The following is an 11,692-nucleotide window of genomic DNA, read 5'->3' as shown; positions in this document are numbered from 1 at the left end:
ATGACTCAACCTGGGAAACCCAAATGACAGCACTGGATGCAAGTGGAGACGCATTCCTCATCCCGGGAGGGGTGGTGTGGGGAGGTTGTGCCCTGAGGGCAGCAGTCACTTAAGAGCTCCAGGCTGATTCTCACAGTGGCTGGGTCTTTTCCAGTCGATGTTAGAAACCCGAAGCACGAGAAGAATGGACAGCCTGCGTCCTGTTTTGAGGTGAATTTGTGTTTCTCCCAGAGTTTCATGGCTTGCTTGGGGATCATTGCTAACAGGGTGGTGTTGGGAGGAAGAGCCAGGTTTGGGCAGCATCGCTCGCTGCTTCCAGTCACCCACGGCTGGGAGCAGTCCCTGAGGAGGCAGAATGGCATAGGGAGGCACAGCTCTAAACAGGGATCCTCTTGTTCATGTGGAGCCCTCAGCATCCTTGGGAAGACACAAAGATCCCGTGTCTTGGCTTTGGAAGACACTGTTGCTGTAAGCACTGTAAAGAAGGCACCTCTGGACACAGACCCTGTGACACCTGGGTGTTCGTAGCAGGGCTAAGTCAACTGCTGAGAATTTATCCAAGTGCCTTCTTGGATGGAGTACAGCTACTTGGGTAGATTCTATCACTATTTTTAAATGATCCTTTTTTCATTTAAAAAATGTTCTTTTCTATTGGATTGCACCCTCACCCACAATTATTACATTGCAATGAAAAAAAAAAAAAGCTTAGTTGTCTAACAAATAGCACGGCAAGAGGTTTTCTGTCCTGAAAAGGCCAGTGCTGGAGCTGACGGAGGCAGAGCCCTCATCAGTGCCAGTGCCCCAGCAAAGCCCCCACCATGGGGGATCCCCCATCCCTGCAGCTCCCTGCTCCCACCAGTGTTTTTCTGTGTTCTCTCAGGTGGCTCAATCCAAATTCCATGTGAAACTATGTCAAACACTTTGCAAAACCGTGGGAATATTAGAGCTACCTAATAACCATGACTAAGCTAATGATTTCAGACATCTAAGAATCTATGTTTCATAAATCCATTAGTTTTATCCCCAGCCTTTCATTCTTCCTCATTTGAATTCCCTTTCACCTATACCATTATTTTGTCCAAGATTACTGGCTTGTAGCTATCTGGGACTTAATGACAGCCTTTTGGAAATATAAACCAGCTCTTTCCCAACTTTTCTGGTGTTGATTAAAAAAGAACATCTGCAGACCTCAATCTTCTGAGACACTCAGACACGAGTTACATGGACACTGATTTCTAAGTGTACCCCCTGACAACGCAGACATAATTTACTGCGCTGTTGATTAGAGATGGAGCAGGAACGGTTTGATCTCCCATTAGGGAGATAAAGCACATCGTTCTGTCTTTCTAAATGCCACAAAGAAATAGTGACCAGATCTTACTGTGCTGATTGAACTGTGTCACCCAGTGATGAACACACCAGCTGGCACTATTTTTTTTTCTGATCAATGATAGTTTAAATTTTTGTGCTTACTCTCGACAGCCACGGATTTCAAGCTCTTGTCCCTCATCAGCAGGCTGAGCTTTATAATTGCTGATACACATCATTTGCTATTAAACTTCTTTTACAAACTTTTTGGGGGTTTTTTTGGAATATCTTCTCTGACCTGGCTCCCAAATCTGAAAGTCCCTCAAAGCAAAGCGAACATCTCTTTATAACGAATTCCAGGGGCTTGTGCAGACGACAATCTCTATCTAAAAATTTCCAGTATTTGTTCACCCTTTTCTGTTCATATTTTAGCTTTCAGACAATTCCAAGCTGGAGAGGCAGCCCTTTGGAAGCTGCTGTAGGACCGTATGGTGGTAAAAAACAATGATATTGATGAAAATGCCCTTTGTCAGCCCATATTGGATGTAATCAGGCACTGATCACCAGTTCCTAAGCAACCACAAAATTCCTGTCCAGCAACCAAGTCCAGAACAGACTCCAGGTTTGTTTTGGTCAAAATATCTGCTGTGTTAGAAAATTATTAGCTCATTATGACAAAGCCTTGAGGTGTTTTAATTACTGGCTGCACGGGACTTCCAGCAAAAGTCACCCTCAGGAATGACATTGGTTTTCTTCCTGCAGGTTGTCAGCAGGAGCAGCAGAGCCCACCCTGCTCCGAGATGCAGCATCTCTTTGGGAAAAGGATCCCTCTCCCCCATCCCCAGGGTTCATTAGGAAACACATCCACACACATTCTTCACTCCTCCAGCATGAAGCAAGCTTCACAGAGCTACAGATAAAACAGATACAGAGCTCCTGAAGATGGAAATCTCCCTTCCCAGACAGGTGATTCCCAAATTTTCAGCTTCCCAGCATTTCTGATCACATTTCTGAGTAAGGAGTTATTTGCCAGAGCTGAATCTCTCCAGATTTCTGCTCCTATCTACTTGTATTAAGCCAATTCAAATTTTCCTCTGGGCAGAAATTAAATCTGAATCAGGGAATTCTTGATGGAAAATAACATTCTCTCTCCAAAGGATATATTATTTTTTCTTCAGTTAATTAAAAAGTGAATTAGACTCATCCTTTTCCAAACTTTCTTGACTGTCTGGAGGTCGTGGGCAACTGAGAAGCAGCAAAGAAAACTCAAAAGAGAATAAAACAGCCCTTTGCAGCAAGAGATGAAAGAGTCAACACAAGAAAAACCCAACCTCTTGGCACCCTTCAAAGGACCTGAGTGTCAGCAGCCAAGCAGCAGGAGGGCAGGGTTGAAAGAGAGATCACAGGGAGAGTTGGTCACCTGGACCTGCTCTCACATCTTAGCAGGGCCCCAGGGGAATGGTGTCCCGAAATGTCCAAAGATAGAAATGCTACAGACACTGGGCAAAGGAAAAAGTGCTGAGAGGCACTGTGCCAAGTGTCCTCCATGCCCTCTCCAGAGGGCACGTGGCCACTGCAGGGCAGGTCACCAGCAGGCAGGGTCCACGGCCATCAAACCAAACCAAACCAAACCAAGCCAAACCAAACCAAGCCAAACCACACCATCCGCCCTCTCCCTCCATCCTCAAGTTTTCCCAGGCTCAGCTGTAGAGTAACCATCCCCTCTGCAGTCTGAGCTCCCTCCTGACCTTAAGTTCCTCTAAGACTCTCCCCAAAACTCCCTGCCCTTCCTGCCATCCATCCTCTCGGGTATCAGAGATCTCCCAGAATTGCTGGACTACAAGCATCATTCCCAGTGAGCTCAGCTCACGTTTGCCTCTCTGTTGTCTTCATTTTGGGGACAAGGAAAACTGTCCTACAAGAACCTTTCATACCACAGTGATACCTCTGCTTTCAGAGAAGCTGAGCTGTGCTTTGAGCTGTGTGAAACCCAAAGACTCTCTAGGTCCAGTGATTCAGAGATTGAACATACATTTCCTCCAGAAAAGGGGGTTTTTTTCCCTTTTTTCCCTTTTTGCCCAGCAGGCAAAAAACAAGACAAAGCATCTCTGTTAAAATGGAATCAAAACTCAGCTTTTGCTGTTGTATTCCAGGTAAGCAACAATTCCTGGAGTCACTCTCATCCAAAACACCCAGTAGCTTTGCTTAGATATTAGAGGATCCAGCTTCAAAAGTGTGGATTTAAAGATTTCTTTGCAACACTTCTGAGCTCTTCCCACCTGTTAGAGCCATGCTTCCACAGAGTGGTGCCTCTAGAAGGCAAAAGCCAGGATGCAATTCCCTGAATTCAGCACAGTGTTATTTATCTGAGCAGGGAGCAACAATAGCACAGCAGAGATTTCATTTCCTTTCAGCGCATAAGAAATCCAGCGAGTGAAGGTGAGATTCAATAATGCAGCAGACAGAAACAGAGCAAGGCAAGGGAAGGTTTTCAAGTCCTTTTCTTCTGCAAGGAGGTACGAAAACCTTACAGGAGCCTTCACATCTGCATCTCCCTGGTTATCCTCAGCCTCTTAACAAAGGGGCCTCAAATACTCCCCAGACAGACTCACCACCAGCTTTCCTGGGTGGCTGCAGAAGGATCCAACTTCCCAGGAGCAGAGTTTTGTATGGACTAGCTCGGGGTTTGTCACTCAAACCATTGACTCAGCTCCTTCATTTTATCACAGGTTTGGGGTTTTTTCTTTCATAGAGCAGGGAAAAGGTGCTGCTTGATTCTGGAGGACAATGAGCAGTACAAAGGAATCTAAATTCCTGATACTTTTGCTCCCAACAAAACATGTCGGGTGTGCTGGCAGGGGCTTTGCAGACACAGCACTGGGCCCTGGGCCCTCAGTTCAATGAAACACTTGGATAGGTGTTGAAGTACATCCTCACCCAGAAAAAAAAAAATTAGAAATTATATGTATATTGGAGATTTAAACATGTGCTTAAGCATGTACAGGCAAACTCTGACAGGAAGGGTGAGCAGCTGGGCCCACCCAGAGCTGACAAACTGTGAAGCAACTGATGCTCACACGAGTGGAAGGAATACACAAGCAAATTGCACAGAAGGAGGAGTGACATCTTGGCACTTCATTGTAATCAGAAACCCGGGTTTTGGCAGTGCCTCACGGCTTTACTTTCAGCCAATACAACAGAAAATGTTGTGCCTCCTGTGCAAGTGATTTTAAGAATTCATCAGTCTCATTTGAAGCTAGAATACTCCTTTATCACCAAAGACTTCTCCAGATCTGACTGTGAGCCAAAGACTGCAATGAAACGTAGGACTTAATTATGTTTGACAAAAGCAAGTCAATTAAAGGCTGTTTCACATCTGTGCCATTTGACTGGGGCTTCTGCTTTATCATCTCTTCTCTGGTCCCTTGCAGAAATTTAATATTTATGCCAGGAATTAGGTCAAAGCCCGGGAATGAATAAATGTTTGCAGCTCGTTGCAAGAGAGAGAGAACACTTCAGATTGTTACACATGAAGCAAACCCCACTTTAACAACCCAAATAGTGAGGCAAAGCCCCATCAGTAAAGAAGGAGCTTCACCTGAGGTGAGCCATACCTGGGCAAATTGAGTTGCAGTGGTGGTGGGGCTGCACAGGAGAAGCTCAGGGTAAAGCTGTTTGATCCACAGAGCCATTGCCCATCTCTGGCTGTTTTATTTCTCTGACATCCCTTAGATTTGCTTTTAAAATTGATGGTAGAAATAACCCTTGTAGGAGAGCTCAGGAACTGTGCAGTTCACTGGTTTTTAAGGGCCTGGCTTCAGACTTCAGGGATCTGAGTCTCAAGTGCTTCTTTGGGAAGTGATGTTCCTACAGTGAAGCTCTTCCCAAATGCAGGGCTTGCGTGCAACAAACTCCCCTGATTCCCACTCCCCTCCTGAGACCCTCTTCTTCCGCTTCAAGATCCTTGACCCCCATCAGCTGCTCAAAGGAACAGGACACTGCACAATTTAACCTTTTACTAGGCAGAGCTACGTGCTCCAAAGCAGCCAGACCGAGTTTGAACGTACAGGGAGGGTAAAATTCACGTGCTTGGTGTGGCAGCACAGCCCCAACAACGTCACCACACCCTCAAACCCACCTGCCTCTCTTGTGTTCAGCATCCAGCAAAGCAAACTGGATAAAAGCAACTCCCAAGTTACTTCTGAAAACTCAGAAGCAAAAAGTGGAAAAACAACAGTTTTCTTTATGATGACTGGTAGCAATTATTTCCCCATATACCTAAATGTAGGGCCTGAATTAAATTGGGCAGAATCCTTTTAAGTGAATTTATTGAAAGGTGATGTTTACCTATTCCTCCCTATACCATTCAGGGATTGTTTTTCTCATATACTTGCCCCTGACAGTTTAATATTTATACCTGTATTAAACTACTCGCACTGCTTTCAACACGTAGTCTGACATCATTCAATCTTCAATAACTTGCCTGCAACAAAATTGTTTCCAATATACTTTTAAATCCTGCAGCAAGACTTTTGGTGCCAGGTACTAAAAGCTGACACTAATCGCTGAAGGTTTGGACCCAGAAATCCAGCAGAAAGGTTTATCACACTCCAGAGGAACTTGAAGACACAACATAAATATGGAGCAAAAATCCCAAAACACATTCTGTCTTCTGCCTTTTACCTTCTGTGAGGAGATGACGACACAAAACTTGTAGGTTGTGTTGCTGCCAAAGGAGTCTGTGAGTGCAGGACTTGGCTTCCCAGCATTTTGGAGGAGAAGGTGTTGAGCCAGCTCAGGGATGCTGGTGGTTACCCCAAAGGGGAGGAGAGCAGAGTCTTGCAAAGCCCTACCCCTTGCAGGAATTGAAACTGATCTAGGTTTAGATTGGATATTAGGGAGAAATCCTTCCCTGTGAGGGTGGTGAGGCCCTGGCACAGGTTGCCCTGAGAAGCTGTGGCTGCTCCATCCCTGGAAGTGTTCAGGGTCACCTTGAACGGGGTTTGGAGCAACCTGGTCCAGTGGAAGTTGTCCCGGCCCATGGCAGGGGGTGGAATGAGATGAGCTTTCCTTTCCAACCCAAACCATTCCAAGATTCTATGACCTGTCCATTAAACTCCCCTTCAAGAAAATTAATATTACAATAAAACAACATATTCCTAGGAAGTGTCCCAAACACCTTGCCAAAATCAGATGTGCATTTCTGCATCCACAGGGTTTATAATGGACATAAGGTTGTGGATTTTTGAAGCCATCACCTTGCTGACGTTACTCTTTCATATTATAGCAGGAAAAGTGACCTAAACTTAAAAAAAAATCTTTCTAAATTAAGCCCAAATTAAATTAGTACTTGATTCTTCTGGAGCCACCCACAAAGGCAAAAAAACAATCCATTATTCACCCAGCTTTACTTCCAATTTCTCTGGAGCTGAGGTCACCCCCTATTAATCACGAGGGGTCTCTGCATTACACAGTGGGCAAAGACGTAAAAGCTTTGTTGTCTGGTATTTATTCTGGCTTCCTTTTGAAATAACAAGCCCAAGATAAACAGAAACCTTTTACCCTGCTCCAGCACTAACCACAGCCTGTGCTGAGGAGCTGGCAGCCAGCAGCAAGCAGGCACAGCACCAGAGGAAAATGTGCTGCAGGCACTCAGGGACAGGCACTTCAGAGCTGCCACTCACATTTCCCCCCACCTGCTTTAAAGCACATCCATCCTGCTGTATTTTTAAACATTACATTTATTTTCTTAGTAAACAGCTCATCTCACTGAGGAAGGCAAAAGCACAGCATTGGGGACTTAAATAGAAATGCCCTCAGTGCTGGAGGCTCTGGGGTGAAGCAGAGCATCTTCCTGAGCTGGTGGATGGTGACTGATGGCCTGACTGCTGGGGTTAGCTTATATTTTTTTATTGTTTTAATAACTTTCCTTTCCCACCTAACTCTTAATTCCTGATGCCTCTGGAGGAAAGGGTCCCTATGGGACAGATCATCCCTGCCTTCCCCAACTGCACAGAGGTTTTGCTGCCCCAAGGGGGAATCTCCAGCCCCCAGGGACATCTTCTGATTGAGAGGCTGGAAATGGCAAGGCATGAGCCACAACTGTGCAATTCCTGCAGGAAAGAACAGTAGGGACCCTTTTTGCAATGCTTTTTCTTTCAATGCAAGGAAAAGACCAGCGAAGCCTTTTCAGACCTGCAATGTGAACACTGGCACAGTCAGACTGGACATGGCCCAAGGTTTAACTCACATTCCAGGTAATTGAACAGCAAAACTGGGCTGAGAGAGATGGCACACTCGTGAATATGTGATGTTTCTAAGACTGGATTAGGTGAGTTACAAAACAAATACTCTGAGTCTACTAAAGCGAGGGAACTTTTCTGTTAGTGATGTCCAAGCTGCATCCACTCCCTTTCAGCACTTTTTTCCCACCCAAGCCATAACTCAGGGTTGTCACAAGCCTGGGAATAATCTTACCTGGAATTGGGGCAGGAAAGGCTTCAGAGGACCAAATGCTGCCCCTACCCCCACAGCATCCCAAGCCTGGGGTATTATTTCTGATGCAGAAAGTCCTCAGGTATCCATCTTTCCAGCTGGGCTTCCATAAGAGGCTGTTCATGGGCCAAAAGCCACTGGAATAGCTCAGACCCCACTTCACCAGCCCACCTGGAAAGCTCATTCTTTCAGTGTTTTGAGGCTCATTCAATACAATGAACTGTTCCTCACCTTCACACTCCTTCCCTTTCCCTGCTCCCCACAGTCTTTGCATCAGGGCAATTTCAGCCTTGCAGAAGCAATCATCCTGCTGGAACAATTACATCTGTGCTGAGCTAATTCCTTTCCTAAAGAGCCTGGCAAACATTAAGCAAAGGCAACCCAGCTCTGTCCCCTCAGTGCTTTGAGAGGGCTCACACTAACACAAACCAGTGCTGACAGCCTCACTCTCTGCTTCGCAGGTATTTCTCCTTCCTTTCTGTTTCAAAGTGCCAAACGGAGCGGGATTTTATTTGCAGGCAGGAGTGTTTCTGACTCCCTGCCAGCCAGAGTGAGCCAGGCTGAGCTGGGCAGGCACAGAGACACAAGTGAGCAGTGGCTGATTGCCAAGCCACCAGCCCCAGGTACAAAGGCACTTCCCTGATCCAGCCATGGGGGCAGAGGCATCTCCCCAGTCTGGTCCCAAGAACCAGAGCACCTCCCAAATAGAGCCCCTGCTAAAATCCACCTCCAAATGGAAACTCTACCCTATATCAGACAAGGGAAATGCAGCAAACACCCCAGACATGGCAGGAAAAGCTGGGACTCCCTGGCAGGCCCCAGCTCCACAGCAGACAACGTCCCCTCTGCTCTGCTGCTTCCTGACAGCCCTGTTTTATATCCACCTTGGTCCTCCTTGAGGCTTCCTGCGAGTAACCTACAGGAAGGGCAGCAGTGGCTGATTAATGAGCTGATCCCACGGAGTCAGGAAAAACACCTACACCAGGAAGGAACTGGAAGCAGGAAAATAAAGGCAGAGGGTTTTTCCTCCTTTCTCATGTGTATATAAATGATAAGTGATGCCTACATCCTGTCAGCAGTAAGAGAACCCTCACGAAATACATGCTTGGTCCTCTTCTAGCTCAGAACTAGGTCTCTCTCATATCAATAAACATTTCAAGGGAAGAAAACAATTTTTTCCCTCTATTCATCTCTTTATTGCGGCATTTTGCACCCTCTGTAATTCACAGTTCTCTCCATCCCAGCAGGGCTGAAAATTAGCTCCGCCACCTTGGCCATCCAAAAGCACTGTACAGCTGGCAGCACCACCAATTGCCCAATTTTCTTCAACAGTTAACTGCTCTGCCAAGAGGAACAGAATTATTTGCAGCCACGCTGCCCATGTATTTCCTTGCTTCATGTGGTTTTCTGTCCTTGTCTTACACTGTCCCAAACAAATAAGAGCTGTTCCTAACCAGTGGTGCTGTCTCCTGCAAGAAGTGCTCCACAGCCCTGCAGTGGCACTGGGGAAAAATGTGGGAAGAAAACATCCCCTCTGGGGAGAGAAACATGGTAATGTTAAGATCGAAGAAGCCCTCTAAGATCAAGAGGATCCACTCCTCAAGGGCTGTCCGAGAGACCCCAGGATGAGCTGGGACTGTTCACCCCACAGTAAGACATCCAGGGAGAAAAAATTGCCCAGGTGGACTCAGACAACCACTGGTGCCAGATTGCTTCTATTTGGGGCTCCTCCTGCTCCCACAGGTGTCAGAGTCCCCCCTGGAGCCAGAGGCACTGCGCCCAGAGGGCTGTCATCAACTCGCACACAGCAAAGCCGTTTCAGCTAATGAATCCCCTCTAGAATCTGAATTAGCAATCTCTCGGTACTAGCAAATCACTCCTGATTTCTGATTGATTATAAATAACCTACCAGTGACCTCAGGAGCTTTCAGACAAGGCTCAGGAGTGATACAGCCCCAACAAGCTGCCGAATACCCCTTCACCCCATGGGACTTGCTGGTCCCTGGACACAACCCAGTCAGGCTGGATTCTCAGCCAGCAACAACTCCCTCGTTGCTGGCAAGAGGGAAAACAAGACCTTTTAAATCCCCAGGAGGCTGGCGGGAATATTTATGGCACTACCTAATAATTAAACTATTTATGATTTATCCCAGCTTCCTCTTCCATACAGTTGACAGTTCTTTATAGGCTGACAAGTTAAATGGATGTAACAGATCCAGTGCTCTGCTATATTTACATCGTGGCTCCTCCTGGGTGGGCAGCAAAGGGCAACCAGCATCATCCAGGACTGACCTCCCACACCACTTCCTCCCTCTTCGCAGATAATCAGGCTTGTTGTCCAAACCTTTAAATTTCTCTGTCCTGCTCCCCTGATTTAATTCCCTCATTTAATTCTAAAAACTGCTTTTGGAAGTTTTTCTATGTAAAAAGTGAAGTTAAATTCGCTTCTGTTCAGTGAGATGTTTCCCCATGCAATAATAATTCATCCTTTTACATGTAAAGGGACTGAGGAGCACTGCCTCAAGAAAGGCTGGGAGATGAGAAGAGTGCCAAAGAAGTCATCTTTTAATGCTTGTATTTAGTAGTCCCTGGCACTATAAAACAGTCGCCTAAAGGTACAGAACTGTTCCATCAATGTGCATTAATGAGGCTCCACATCCCGCTGGGACCCCAGTTTCTACATCGTAACACAGGGCTGGGCTTCACATGGGTCTTCTCTGCTTACCCAACACCACCAGTGGGTTTTTTAAGTAAGCCAGTCTTTGCAACTGGATTCCTTTTGTTTTATAAAAGGCAGTAAGCAGTATGATGAAGCCTCTCTCTGCAATTACGGAAACACTCAACTGTTAATCACGGCCTAATTGTTTTGTACCTTTTGTCAAGTCCTGAACTACTCAGACTGTGATAATTCTTGTCATTAGTGTCTGAACCTTGGGGCAATCTTACTCTGACATCTAAACATTTGCACTCTCTCGCTAGAGAACGGCATCAAATATGCAGAACAGGAGCCAGGGTGGAAATGAAAGGCCTTGTTGGAATCGCAAGTGTTCTAATCAGAGTTAACGACCTCCCTCCCACCGCAGTGGAGGACTCCAGAGCTGGGATTGGCATCGCTGTTCACAGGGGTGCTTATCAGAGTAGCATCTGGGCTTCTTCTCCCCCAAAATATTGTATTCTCCATCCTCCAGCACCAGCCCACGCACTGGGGGGCGAAAAAGGGTACCCCACACCCAGCCGTAGTATTGAGGGAGAAGCAGCACCCCAAAATAACAGCATTTCAATTGTGCTGGCCCGGGGTGCATCCAGACCGGGGCACAGCACTAGATTAGCACTGAGGCAGAGCAGGTGAGCTGGTACCCAGGGCACACAGATGTCTCATGGTGGCTCATTTCAAGAGCCACAGAGTCAAATGCCAAGTAATTCCAGCTCCCTAGGAAGGCCTGTTATCTGTCTGATTCCATTTCTTTTGATGTAGTGTCTTTCATACATTGTTGATCAGAACAATTTACAGCCAGAGAGGAAAATAACAACTTCAGGCTTTGGTGAATTGCATCCAGCAACCCTCTGGAAGGGCAGCAGAGCTTTTCATCCAGCCCTTGTTACATATTTGCAATGGCTGGGTAATGCATCTGAGCCGTGTGGCTGCACAGATCACTCCATCCACAAAAACTCAGCTCCCAGATGAGGCAGGATTTCTCCCTGTTAAAATGTGCAGATGGTAATACCCTGGAACTAAAGCTGGCAGCAGCTTGTTTCAAATGCACGGGCTAAACACCCAGCTCGGGGCTGACAAGGGCTCTGCATCTGATTAGAAAATTGCTGTCGGTGCTCACAGTGTGCTATGGGCTCCACCACAGAGCTCAGAGACACAGAGAGGGCATCTGTGCAC

This window comes from Corvus hawaiiensis, chromosome 17, assembly GCF_020740725.1.
Source record: "Corvus hawaiiensis isolate bCorHaw1 chromosome 17, bCorHaw1.pri.cur, whole genome shotgun sequence".
Classification (NCBI taxonomy): domain Eukaryota; kingdom Metazoa; phylum Chordata; class Aves; order Passeriformes; family Corvidae; genus Corvus; species Corvus hawaiiensis.
The sequence above is the reverse complement of the archived record's forward strand: the minus strand, read 5'-3'. Positions refer to the sequence as shown.